Source organism: Myotis davidii, unplaced genomic scaffold (genome assembly GCF_000327345.1).
Source record: "Myotis davidii unplaced genomic scaffold, ASM32734v1 scaffold103, whole genome shotgun sequence".
In the NCBI taxonomy this organism is placed as follows: domain Eukaryota; kingdom Metazoa; phylum Chordata; class Mammalia; order Chiroptera; family Vespertilionidae; genus Myotis; species Myotis davidii.
Window position 1 is genome coordinate 300630 of NW_006295580.1, and position 9646 is coordinate 310275.

The 9646-nt window shown below is 39.6% G+C and overlaps 1 pseudogene; it reads right to left on the reverse strand.

Moving 5' to 3' along the window:
• Positions 1–1553: 1553 nt before the first annotated feature.
• Positions 1554–3006, reverse strand: LOC102765047 (annotated as a pseudogene).
• Between the last annotated feature and the right edge of the window lie 6640 nt (positions 3007–9646).

Below are 9646 nucleotides of genomic sequence, written 5' to 3' on the forward strand. Positions count from 1 at the left end.
TGGAAGAAAGTGCTCTCTTATAACCAGGGAAGATTTCTTTCGGGTAACATTTACATGCGTCCTGAAAAAGGGGATTGAGCCAGCCAAATGGACACGTGGGGCAGTAATGCATAAGGCAGGAGAAATAGCAAATGCAAACACCTTGAGGCAGAAACATGAGCATCCTTTTGGAAGAAAATGAGTGAAGGATTCTGACTAGAATTAAGTGATCAAGCAACGGCTGGTAGAGGGAAGGGAGAGAAAGGTTAGAAGGCGAAGTCAGAGAGGTAGATGGGTTGATAGGCAGCTCATGCCAAGTCCTGCAGGCTCTCATAAGCATTTCCAATTTTATTCCAGGTGATAGGGAAAGTCATTAGAGTTTTTTGTTTTGTTTTGTTTGGGTTTTTTTGGGTTTGTTTGTTTTTTTGTTTGTTTGTTTCTCATAATGTTCCTCTCCTCTCCTGAGCCCTCTGCCTGCATTATTCCCTTGCCATCTTGCCTATTCATTACATTACAGCCTCTGGGACAGTTAGATTTCTTTGACCTCAGTGTCTTCCCAATCCCCACTTTCTCTTTCTCTACAAACTTAAGCTCCATAAATAACTTCTTTCATTATGTTATTCTCTCATCAAAACTTAATAAAAACAAAAACAGTAATGATAGCCATAATGGCATCCATTATCCATTTTTAAAATGAAATTTATTGGGGTAACATTACAGAAGTTTCAGCTGTACAATTTTATAATACACCATCTGTATATTGCATTTTGTGCTCACCACTCAACGTTAAGTCTCTTTCCATCACCATATATTTGACTTCAGTTACCTTCTTTATCCTCTCTTCAATTCCCTTCCCTTCTCGTTTGGGTCTGAGGCAAGGTACCTAACCTTTGACTCAGTGAACTTATCTGTAGAACGATAATCATAATAACACTGTCCTCAAAATTAAAATGTGCGAATGCACACAAAGCACTTTACATAGATCTTACTATATCATGTACACTTAACAAATATGAGTTGTCATCATTACCCTAATATTAACATGTCCATTGAATAATGCCTCAGAACATAAAGGGACATTTCCATAGAAATTTAAATATTTTAACTATTATAGTACTACACTCAGGGTACTGTTTGATCACAACCTAGGTAAAACTATGCTTTACTAATATTATCAATATACCAATGACATCTGTGAGCATTTAAAAACAAAAAATTATTCACACTATTTTTTTTTTTTCATGTTTTAAAAACCTGAAGAAAATTTTATTTCTCTTCCCACTGGGATCTGGCCCACCCTCTCGGTGGGACCTGAAGAACTTACTTAAACAATCCACGTTTAAAAGCACCCTGAGCTAGAATTTCCATGGTGACACCCTGAGGGGTGGGCAGTGTTGCGCCAATAGGTTGGGTGTTTGGTGCAGAGAGATCAGGGTTCCTCACTGGAACATCTCTCTCAAACAAGTGGGCAAACCTGATCGACATCCCGGCCCAAGTGTCCCTGATCCCCGCTCACTCTCAGGCCTGCTGGGGAGAACGCGCTCTGGATTTCAGCCCCTCATCCTGGAGTTGATGTGCGGGGAAGGGGCGGGTCACCTCCTCCGCGCCTGGCCCTGGTTACTCTGTCCCTCTTGGTGCAGCTGATGAACTTGGGCCAGGATGCCTCGGATCTTCCTCTGAGCCATCTGGCTGGCATAGAAATGCCCGCTGATCTTAGGATGACCTGGTCGTTCTCATCAGGGGTCTGGTCTCTTGGCACCGCCACTTCAGCTGCTGCCAAATTCTGCAACTCACTCACCGTTTTGCCACCTTGGCCAATAACCCTGCCGGCTGCCTACGCTGGCACCGGGACATGGGTTTCCAGCTTTACTCCCTCCTTGGGACCAAAGAAATTCTCCACCTTGAGTTTCCCATAAATTCTTCCCTGAGCCTTCAATTGGGCCTCTGGGAGTCCAGTGATGATGACCATACGAACTTTGGAGTCAGGAGTTTCCGGAGGAGCAATCTTGATGGAGGCGCTGGCAAAACCGGAGAGCTGTTTGATGTGCTGCCCCTTCTTGCCGATGATGGCGCCCCCGCTGGGCAGGGATGAGGACCTGCACCATCTCCTGCTCCAGAGCCTGCAAAAGGAGCGATAGGGAGCTGCTCCCGTGACACTGCTGGGCGGCAGCGGGACTGCACCGGACGAGGCTGGGGAAAGACCCACGGCAGCCAAGTTCAGGCCGGGGATGAGATGAGACTGCAGACTCATGGCAGCCCCCTCATTCTCACAGGCCTCCCGAACATTCTTCATGATCTCCTGCTCGGCCCTGCAGCAGTTCTCCATGGCCCGCTTCACGGGGATGGTCGTCTCGGGGTTAGAGAGGGTGAGTAAAGGAGCGATAGGGAGCAGCTCCCGTGACACTGCTGGGAGGCGGTGGGACCGCACTGGACGAAGCTGGGAAGAGACCCACGGCAGCCAAGTTCAGGCCGGGGATGAGATGAGACTGCAGACTCATGGCAGCCCCCTCATTCTCACAGGCCTCCCGAACATTCTTCATGATCTCCTGCTCGGCCCTGCAGCAGTTCTCCATGGCCCGCTTCACGGGGATGGTCGTCTCGGGGTTAGAGAGGGTGAGGGCCTGCAGCGAGGAGATGGTGATTTTCGTCTCCGTGTCCTGCTCCACCTTCTTCAGGTCGCGTCCCTCCTTGCCAATGAGACGCCCCACGAAGGTATTATGGGCCAGGATCTTCAGGGGAACCTCATCAGCCTCGGACTGGGTCTGTTTTGTGATGTGTCAGATGGTGGCACCCTCCTTGCCAGTGATGGCGCCCGCATACTGGGTGGGCACCAGGCGCCGCGGGGGGATGTCCGCTTGCTGCTGCTTTGGCAGGGGCCCCGGCTGCCACAGGCGAGCCCTGTCGAGGCTGACCCCGAGAGCCAAAGCCCCCTCGGCGCCCATTCTCAGGACCCTGTGCTATCTGCTCGTCGGGAATAGAGGAGACCTTCAAGGCATGGTTCTCCAGCTGGCGGCCATTCAGCTTCATGATGGCTCTTGTTCACTGTTCTCCACTGTTCCATACTGAGCAGGCAGGCTGCCCAGGACTTCCCATCGCAGCTGGGGTGGGGTATTTAGGATCTGAATTTTCCGACTCCTGAAATTAGAGGGAACAGGATTAGTGACCGTTTGGAATCTTCACACTCTTTTTAAATGGATATATTTTCTTGTTAATTATAATTTTTTTAAAAATCTAAATAAAGTTGCGAATTTTCTTCTTTGGCCAGTTTCCCCTGAAGAATAATTTTTTATTTTATTTATTTATTTATTTTTTTACCATTAAAGAATAAGACTTTGGCATATGCTGGCTATCAGACAGATCAGCAGATGGAGAGTAGTTACAATGAGAGTGATGAATGCTAAGTTATTATAATAATTTACAACTTTTCATGTTATTCAAATGTTTTACTCATTCTAAAAATCTAACTGACTGAAGAGTAGAATATGTCATTGTTAATAGTGTTGTTTTTTCCAATGTAGTAATATGTCTGATGGTGGCAGCTTCTGTTAGGAAAAATAAATGGCATTTCTGAAGTTTGAAAATAGTGTTGTTTGGCTAGGTTTTTAATATACTCCTGATGGGCACCATTATTAATTAGCATAATTTCAGTCCTCTTTGTGGACCTGTTGTTGGCTTATCTCCTGTGGGCATAGGATGGCTGTTATTTTAGGAATGCATTATAATGGATAGATTTTTACAAAAGCTTTTCAACACCATCCCTACTTCACTGTCTGTAGAAAGATAAAGCCAATGTTACTGGCAACAATCTTCTTGGCTAGAAGTATAGTCTCAACTTTCCTGCTGCCCCAAATCTCTGAAAAACTCAGTAGAAAGCCAGCCCATCCATACTCTTGGATGAATAGTTTTCAAACTAATTATTAGTTGCTGAATCCTTCAAATAAAATCATGTGAGGAACTAAATTTACAAAATCAAAAAATGTATAATTTCTCTGGGAGCCCTGGGTAAATTGGCCATGTTTGGTTTTCCCAGGGCTGCGTCAGGACAACCTCACGTCTCTGAGGAGCGTATTCTGTCCTCTGCTGACTACCCCAGAGAAGCCGACCTGTCAGAGAGAGATGCTTTTTTACTCTAAATTATTAGCTCATTGTAGATCTATGCTTTAAGATGATAGCATGGCCTGTACTAAAGGACACGATCTGAGAAGTCATCCATTATTAAACCTACAGTAATGATGTTATTGAAGATGTTTATTGATTTACAACTATGAATTCTCAGGAGCACTTTCTCTCTGATCTTGGGCTTTTCCTGAATAATTTTCTGATTGAGGGTATAGAGGACAATCTTCATAGAGGTAGTGATCTTTGAACTCAGCCCTTTTATTTTATAGGATCATTTCAGAAGAGAGAAATTTATAGATTTGGGAAAGAGCATGGTGAGTTGAGGGAACAATAGGTAATTTGTTGTGCTAGTGGTATTAGATGTGTGCAGTAGTGTTTTAAGAAGTAATGCTAGATACATACATTTTCGTTTCACATAGTGTAGATGTCATTTGCATGTTCATTAAACGCCTTTGAGGAACAAACTCATGATGATTAAAAATCTCTGAAAACAAAATATTCATAAATATTGCCCCTGAGGAGCATAACATTGATCTGCAAGGTAAGTTTTCCAAAGAAATAGACATAGCTTGCTTCCGTATGAATTAACTTGTTTTTTTAATACCAAAAATATATATATTTATAAAAGTGAACTAAAAAGTAAATCTCAGAAATGTTGAAAGTTAGCAAGGTAAGCTATGAAATACAAACTATATGTTTTTTCTTTAGTGTATTATTGATACATACGCATATTAAGATTAGGAACCAGAAAAAACCATCATCCTAAAAGAATTAGCTCCATTTTGGTCCAGATATTGTTTCTTTGATGTTTCTGTTCTAATAACTGTATTGCCTCTGAAAAATTATTATTTTAATTCTTGATCAAAATTTAATACAAAAAGAAAAAAATAAACCACCTCATTTTCAACTCTATTGCCAAGGTTTTGCTTTCTTTCATGGTGCTCTGCAAATGTCTGCACTAAGTTCTTATACTCTGCTGGACATCTTGTTTCTGTGTTTTCACCATCATACAATTAATACAATTTTTCTTTGTCTAATCTGAGTTCTCTCTGACCTTCCTTCCTATGTGATTTTCTGTTCCTGTATTAGTTCTCACACTATAATTATGTCCTCTTCATTTTGTTGAAAGAGTAACTTCCTAATTGAATGTTATACATGAATTTAAGGTGCAGGTCCTGGTATTTATAAAATATCTAATAGAAAGTTTATTTTGACCCAAACAAATGCCCCGTACCTTCAAACAATGAAGGAAAGAAAGGGAAAAATAGAAGGAAAGTAACAAAGAAACAGAAAAAAGAAGAAGAAGAAGAAAAAGGAAAGTTTTCTTTCATTCCAAATCTAGATTTTGGAAGTTCTAAAAGCCACAACTTATGACCAGTATTCTTGCTAGACTGGTACTTGTCTTGGGTTTTAAATGGATAGCTTTCCAAAGATTTTGCCTAATCTTTCTGTATTTGTATTTTCTGATAAACAGACATTTGTTGTTTCATAGCTCTTTCAGCAGACCTTTATCTCATTGATACTTGACAGACTAGCATTGACAAAGAAACATTATATTTGTATGAATTATTGCTGTCAGAGCTGACTAAATACTATATGTGTAATATCTGATCATTATATACATATATAAAACATCCGATTATTATATATATATATACTAGAGGCCTGTTGCACGAAGAGATTCATGCAAATAGGCCTTCCTTTCCCCTGGCTGCTGGCACTGGATTGCCTCCAGCACCTGGGGACCAGGCCTTCCCTCTGGCCAAGTTCTGGACAGAGCCGACCCCGGAAATGTCAGGCCTCGCTACTCCACGAGCCCCAGAAACATAAGGCTTTGCTCCACAACTTGGAGCCTACGTATGCAAATTAACCGCCATCTTTGTTGGCAGTTAATTTGCATATCACGCTGATTAGCCAATGGGAGGTGTAGCGAGGGTATGGTCAATTACCATATTTGTCTATTATTAGGTAGAATGTTGACAGAGTACTATATTTGTGTGTGTTTATCTATAGTGGAAACTAACTTTTCAAGATATTAAAGAGTAAAAAATATAATATATTTTATTAACCGTTTATAGTCAAGGCAGTCATTTCAGCTATCTACCTATATAAAAGGCTAATATGCTAAGTATTCCTCTGCCCGTCCCACTGGTTGCTATGATGCACACTGACCAGCAGGGGGCAGATGCTCAATGCAGGAGCTGCTTTGACATGCGCTGACCATTTACAGAGAAATGACAGCGTGGACCTGGTGCCAACAAAGCAACACTCGGTTTCCCCCAAGTGGGACACAGGCCCTGCCACCACCCCGGAGTGACAACCTGCCAAATCGCAGCCCAGACCCCATGGTGCAAAATGCGGCCCACAGCCTAGCCCAGCCCTGAAACGATTGCTATGGGCACCGGGTAATGACATCACACAGCAACGCCCCGCGTCCTCTCCTTAGAGACTAGCCTCCTTGCAGTTTCTTCAGTCCAGGAACACAACTTGCTTTATAGCCAGATGGAAACATTTCACACTGTAACCAAATGTCTGTGAAGCGTTTTCACATGCCTCATCTCATTTGATCCTCACAGAAGTCCTGGAGTAGGTAGACAGGAGACTTGGTGGAATCCTATTTTTTTTTTTTCATTAGCTTGAAAATGGATATTTAGAAAGCTTAGAAACTTGACCTGACTGAAAAGAAGTAAGATACGGTGGGCCTTGAAAATGACCTAAGGTTTTCTCAATGCACACAATAGTCAAACACTGCTGCAGTTAAATATTTTTCCGATTCTGGTCAAGGGCATGTACTTTGGTTGCAGGCACTTCCCCAGTAGGGGGTGTGCAGGAGGTAGCTAATCGATGTTTCTCTCTCATTGATGTTTCTAACTCTCTATCCTCCTCCCTTCCTCTCTGTAAAAAAAAATCAATAAAATATATTTTTAAAAATTAAAAAAATAAATAAAGCACTCTCTGGTGCCAATCATGCATGTGTTTCCATCTGTCACTGTCAATCGTGAATTTGGTTGACACATCTATCATAGAGAAAGGGCAAATAGTGATATTAAAATATTTCTTCTAATTAATTTCCTTTCCATGTTCACAAATTCATGACTGGTCACTAGTATAGAGATAAAATACTTTTTAAGTTATTTTCTTAAATATTTTATTTGAAGAAAACTTAGCTAAATTCTAAGGGAATAAATTCCTACATTTATATAAAAGTAGATTTTAAATGAAAGTTTTAAATGTAGTAACATTTTCCTTTTTAAACATTATTAAATGAATTTATTAATTCAATTCTAAAATATATGAGTTCTAAAAATATTAAGAATAAAGGGTTTATTAGGGACTTTTAGGTAAGAAGTAACTTTAAAATAGGGATATCTATAATAATGTCAAAAATAAATACAAAGAAAAACAAATTAACTTTAATACTCAAGACAGCTCTTTACATAAGTCTAATTCTATCTATCATCTATCATCTATCAATCTATCTATCGATTCTTTTGCAACAGAGTGAATGTTTGTGTCCCCCCCAAAATCCATATGTTCAAACCATAATCCCAAAATGAAGGTATTTTGAGGTGGGGCCTTTGGGAGGGAATTAGTTCATAGGATGGAACCCTCATGAATGGGATTGGTGTCCTTATAAGAAGGCAGAGAGCTAGCTAGCTCTCTTTCTGCCATGTGAAGATGCAACGAGAAGTGAGCAGTTTCTAGGCCAGAAAAGAATATTTACCAAAACCCAACCAACCATACTGGCACCTTAATCTCAGACTTCCAGCCTCCACAACTGTGAGAAATAAATTGCTATTGTTATAAGCTACTCAGTCTGTGGTACTTTGTTACAGCAGCCCCAACTGATACCATCTTTTATCTGTCTGATGGGATAAACTAAATTTTAACTTTAAAGTCAATAGCATAACAATGCACCGTAATCTTCTTTTGGAATTTTTGTGCTTTTAAGAATAAAAATGTCATTTACATTTACTTCCATAGATATACTATTAGCAAACTGAGAAAGATGACGAGTCCATAAAAATCACAAGTTTTAAATAGTCCCTTTAATGGGAAAATATAATAGTTAAATTGTCTTGAAGATAGTGTGCCAGGTAGTAATATGTTCGTAAAATTTTCCAGTAGGGATAAAGCCTAAGCAACATTTTAAAACATCTGTGTGATATATTCAGGAAAGCATGAATATAACACAACTACAATAGAGTCAAACTTTAGGTCATGAAAGATTTTATGTTAAACTACTGTGTAGGACTTTATCTTTCAGTTGATGGAAAATTATACAAAAATATTAAACTGGACAGTGCTTTGAAAATAATTATAGTTTTAACAAGTATTTTTAGACAATTTCAAGAATGACTTATTGGGGCCAGGTAAGGAGAGGTCTGACTAAGACAAAAAATATAGTGTCATTTATTAAAAAAGAAATAAGAACTGAGGAGAAATGGAAGGGATTTATATCCACTAGCAGTTGGTGAATGATTTCTATAGTTTTCCCTTTTACTTTATATAAGTTGTGGTAGAGATTATTGACATAATGAAATGAGTGATTAAATTTTTATTTATTATATTAATGATCGTGAAGTCCACTGAACCAGTTATATATCTTGGTTGATATAACATATTCAATCATATCATAACTTATTTATAATGCATACAACAATATGATGAGTCAATAAAATATCTGAAATAGTTGTTTCAATACATCTTTTTCTGGTACATATTTTTTTTTTTAGTCTTGTGAGTATTCTATTCAGTTATCCTGCAGTTATCAACCCTGTTATTTTGTCTTATGAGTAGAATTATATAGAAAACATATTTTCCCCCCAAGCCAGTGTGGCTCAGTGAATTAAGAGTTGTTCCATGGACCAAGTGGTCACCGGTTGGATTCCTAGTGAGGGCACATACCCGGGTTGTGGGCTTGATCCCCAGTAGCTGCGTGCAGGAGGCAGCTGATCAGTGATTCTCTTTCATCATTGATGTTTCTATCTCTTCCTCTCCTTTCTTCTCAGAAATCAATTAATACATTTAAAACCAAAAGAAATATTTTCTCCCAAAATATATTATCAAAGTGTCATAATTGGTTTCACTAATTGAAAATGTTAATGTTAAAGTAAAATATAAAATGTATCAATATTGGTCTATCCTAATCCACTCTTTTTTTTAAACATATTTTATTGATTTTTTTTACAGAGAGGAAAGGAAAAGGATAGAGAGTTAGAAACATCGATGAGAGAGAAACATCGAACAGCTGCCTCCTGCCCACCTCCTACTGGGGATGTGCCCACAACCAAGGTACATGCCCTTGACTGGAATCGAACCTGGGACCCATCAGTCCCCAGGCCGATGCTCTATCCACTGAGCCAAACTGGTTAGGGGAATCCACTCTTTTTTTATAGTTATTTTAAAAATAAAAATTGCTATGAATTCTAATTAGGGGCATATATTTTCTTCTTTATTTAATTTTAATAAGTACTGAGTAAAATTAATTCAAAATGCCATAGCCTATGCTTGATAAAGTTTTGAATAAAAGCATGATACTTTAAAT